The sequence below is a fragment of the Pygocentrus nattereri genome, chromosome 18 (assembly GCF_015220715.1).
Source record: "Pygocentrus nattereri isolate fPygNat1 chromosome 18, fPygNat1.pri, whole genome shotgun sequence".
NCBI classification, from domain to species: Eukaryota; Metazoa; Chordata; class Actinopteri; order Characiformes; family Serrasalmidae; genus Pygocentrus; species Pygocentrus nattereri.
The window spans coordinates 16,319,955-16,324,654 of NC_051228.1; the positions used below are offsets into that span (position 1 = coordinate 16,319,955).

At 39.5% G+C, this 4,700-nt stretch overlaps 1 protein-coding gene across 7 annotated transcripts in view; it reads right to left on the minus strand.

Moving 5' to 3' along the window:
- The window catches only part of LOC108425188 (membrane-associated phosphatidylinositol transfer protein 2), an 86,461-nt gene extending 83,025 nt beyond the window's left edge, over window positions 1-3,436 (minus strand). For all 7 annotated transcript variants that reach the window (XM_037547376.1, XM_017693657.2, XM_037547377.1 and 4 more), the window contains exon 1: window positions 2,864-3,436. The gene's annotated coding sequence lies outside the window, so the exon portion shown is untranslated. The remainder of the gene's footprint in view (window positions 1-2,863) is intronic.
- Window positions 3,437-4,700: the final 1,264 nt, after the last annotated feature.

The following is a 4,700-nucleotide window of genomic DNA, read 5'->3' on the forward strand; positions in this document are numbered from 1 at the left end:
CCTTTAACATAGAGCAAATACCAAACTATAAGTAGGCAACTACCAAGGTGACTTACCTTAATAAATGCATTAGTTTACCCCAATAAATGCATCCTTTATGTTTAATGATCAGCTAAAAGGGGGCACAGCAGAGCTTTAATCAGCTACAAGAGCTGCTGGACTGTTGAATGCAGCTCACTGACTGATCTAATGCTGCATCCAAAATCACACGCTGATGAGTGCACTTCTAATGCAATTTTATTGGGTCTCAGCAATAATAACGCAGCGGGAAATCTCAGCCATTTCGATTTCACATTTCATTTGTTATCACTACAGCAGGAAACCTAATAAAATATAAAACAATTATAGAACACTCATATATATATATATATATATATATATATATATATATATATATATATATATATATATATATATATATATATATATATACACACACACACACACACACACACACACACACACACACACACACACACACATATATATATATATATATATATATATATATATATATATATATATATATATATATATATAGATTAATACACTTAAAAAAGTCCATACACTACAAAATTTTGTTTTAAACTAAGTTTCTAAAAAAAAGTGTTTTACTGGCCTTTCTGGATCGGTCATGGCTTTGTTTTTCTCATAATAAACTGCCTCTACACTCCCGAGTGCCTACCAAAATAGTGGCAATGGGTTTGTGTGATATCAACAGAATACTATGAATACACACAAGTACATGTACTGTGCAAAAGTTTTAGACACCTGAAAAAAATTGATTTAAAAGCTACATATTCATCCAGTAAGCATTGGTGCTCAGAAAAACTTAGAATACATACAAATAACATAAATATAATGAGGAGCAATTACATATATTGATCTTTTCATTTACCATTTCCAAACTTCTTTTTGAGGAAGCCCAGTATTTGTAGTTATCATTCAGCGCCTAGTTTGACTGATCAGTAGGATGAGTTTATTGCGCCAACAGCAGTTTAGCCCTGCCCATTCACAATGAAGCTATAAGGAGCATTTCAGCCCTGACTGCTATCTGAATGAAACACAAGGCAACCACTTAGAACAGAACTCACACAAACAGCCTGTATAATTTTAAAGAATAAAGAGAGGAAAATGCTCAAGTAGAATGAATGATGTACTGAATCATGCTTAGATATAAAAAGAAAATTCTGTAAAGGTGCATTATGAGCAAGGAAGGTTTGAGGCTCACCACTGTACCAAAAATGTATGTTCCTCAACCAGGGGTTGCAAGGATTTTACATATTTCACCCTTTTCAGTTCAGTAACATTCAGGTAATCTGGAGAAATCAAAACGTTCAGGTAATCTGGAGAAATCTCCATGCAGAAAAAGTAATGGTGAAAACCACAATGAAAGCTCACGAGCTTTGACCCCTTAGACTGCACTGCATTAAAAACAAGCAATGGTACTGTGCTGGATCTCAGCACATGAGCTCAAGAACACTTCCTGAAAACATTGTCAATAAAGACTGATCGTCCCTGCATCCACAAATGCTAGTTAAGACTGTACTATCCCCACTGGAAGTCATAAGTCAACGCTGTCCAGCACTGCAGTCTTGCGCTGTACGAGTGGTTCAGAGCAGTGCTGTGAATGATCCATCACCCAAATAATTCCTTTTCTGTGGTGGTCCTGTGCACTAAACAAATGGGTAAAAGGGATAAAGTATGCAGAACAACAGATGGACTACAGCCTGTAATTGCAGAACTACAAAATGCACCTATATAGTAAGTGGAAGTGACCAAATGGACAGTGGGTGTAGACAGGAGGTGGTTTTACTATTATCTGATTGGCGTATATGTTTATACAAACATAGATCCCTTTAAGACTCTGTGAAGCAAAGGAGCAGATCTGAGCCTTCTGGGCCTGGAAACCCAAAAGCCTCAGGTGCTTAGTATGCACAACCAAAAAGTTCTGCTATCTTTGACAGCTCGGCTGCACATTATAAATCTCTCCATGGCAAAGGCATGAATCACCAAGACACAGAATGATAGTGTGAACCCAAAATCCTGCCCCTCACACACCACCTGAGATGAGACCTGATGGAAACAGCCTGCGTGCATCCACCCCGTCTTCTGACAGCAACTCAGCAGAGTATTTACCTTCAAATCACATCCCTGACTTGCCTTTGAGGTTGGAGCTTAAATGATTAAGCAACGGCGCCTTGTATTATTTAGCCCAGCACTTTCTGCTCTTTATACGGGTGTTCCTTTTCTTAAACAGGCAGATAATGACAGAGACGGACTGAGATAAAGCTATCCTGATTGAATGACCTCATCTTAAGCAATCAAAGGACATCAGCATACAGTTAAAGTCATTAGCCAAGTGCCTGGGTATATATGGGCTCAAGTGAGAAGCTTCCAAAAGACTTTCGTCAGGATCTAAACCCCACTTTTCCTTTGACTACTAATATCTCATTGAACGAATACTATTTATCAAGATGCCCAAGTTATGTCCCTAACTCGGTTAGCTAGCAGGGCTGATACCGCCTCCGCCCCCTTGCAGAAGTGGAGGTATCTAGGTTTACGTTAGATCCTTTCCTTGCACTTTGCACAGCTTACCAGGACTAACCTGGACATTTAAGAACAAAGTGCGAGTTGCTGTATGTACGGTTAATAAACATATTTTGTAAACGTTGGAGTTTTGAGAAAACAGGCAAGTTCTTGAGTCGAAAAACAGCGAGCTGGCTAGCAGGTGACCGTTAGCGTAGGGCAAGTTAGCAGTCATAACGTTACATATGGCTAGCCGGCTAGGCTAGTCTTGCCGCTTCGCCTTTCCCCCCACAGCACAGCGTAAGAAAACATTTCGTGTAGCTTAGTCACTTACCTGCACTGTAAAAAGGGGCTTTTCTAGAGGGCTACTTGTGAAGCATGTCCATTCGTTTGGCACATTTCCAGCTAAGCTAGCTCCTGCACATCCTGAGGGGGTCGGGGTCGGGGTCGGTGTTTGCCAGCTAGAGAAACGCGATGTCCCAACTGTTAGCAGCTCGCTAGCAGCGCGCGCTCGCTGACTATAAAAAGGTAGCTGGCTCGGCAACAACCCAGCAGCTAGGCGGCTTATCCTCTTCCATATGGGAGGGCACAGGATTCTCCGTGGTTGTATTTAGCCAGGCGTAAACAGTGAGTTTTACGTAGCCCAGGTCAGACCTGCTCGCTGCTCCAGATGTGATGTGCTGTAATGCAGTAATGGGTGTCTGGCACTCGGCGCTGAAGGTTCCGTAAACTTCAAAACCACTGAGTATTTACTCAGAGGGTAAGGTGAAGTTTGGCGCTGCTAGCTGAGTCCCTCTGAAACAAGTTCTCCGCCGCTCCGTGCCCAGCGTTTCATTCTCTTAGGTGTCATTCACCTCTCAGAGTGTGAGAGCATCACCTCTCTAGTGATGATTAAGTTCTTCAGTCAGCCTCGTCCACCCCTCTTCACTCCTTTCATCCAAGTTTCTTAACCTGTTAGTGCTCCCTAGTGGTCGTAAACCTTTGTTTCATGTGAAAAAACGATTTACGTTAGCACCTCTTTAGTGATGATTAAAGAGGAATTCTAGCAGTTATGAATAATTCAGTCATTGAGATGTAAACAGAGTCGTTCAGAATAGTTTGGTGTGAAGTGATTCGCTGTAGAGAAACTTAAAGACTCAGATTTCTTTACAGTGGTGTTGACAAGAATCAGGGGTCCCGATGTCTACAACACAAATATAGCCATCTTATTTACTATACAACCAGTGAACAACCTGTGAATCTATACGTGTCTTTTGAGTATTATAAGTAATGTTGATGGGAAAAATAGTCATAAATCTGAAAAAATGTTTTCTTTGGGGGCTATTTTGCCTTACAATGCCCTGCATGTACACAAAGCTATCATAAAACAATGTCATCATGTAGCATATATCTAACCATTACATATAATAACCTTCTGCAAAAGAGCTTCTAGAGGCTTTAAACACCGGACAGACGTCTGGTTCCTATCATCACCTCTGTGAACAATTCTGACTCTGTAGGTTTATCTAGAAAGGAGCATTTCACATCAGTCTGCACCACCACTGTGAAAAATTATGACTCCAAAGTTTCTGCAGAATGAAGCATTTCAGCTTGAACCACTTGGAATGAGCTACTTTTCATTTTTTGACAGATTGTGCTGACTTACTGGAAAAGCTGTGATTTAAGTATATTAAAATATCCAGAATTCATTGTTTCAAATAACTGGATGTGAATGAACTGATCGTATTAGTGAATGAAATGAGAAAATAGGTCTACTAGTTAAGTGATCAGAGGAGATGGTGCGACACCTATAAGAAAAACATCCTTTGGGCAGTCAGCTTTTTAAGTCAGAGACGCTCTCACTTGTATGTATAATAAAAGTTGTTTTGGTTAATTTAAAATCATGAATGAAAAATAAGAATGTCATCAAATTCATTGTAACAGCTGGCATCATGCTTATTTTATTACATTTTATGTGTTTTGTATGTAAATATGTATGTGTGTGTGTATATATATATATATATATATATATATATATATATATATATATATATATATAGTTTTATGAATATCTGTTGTCTGGTACCTCTTCAAAAGTACCTGTACAATTTAAAAACGAGTCAAACTGGCTAAACTGGCACATTTGGCTTTCGCCCATCACCCTGAACCACCATACATCACTGCTGCCAGCC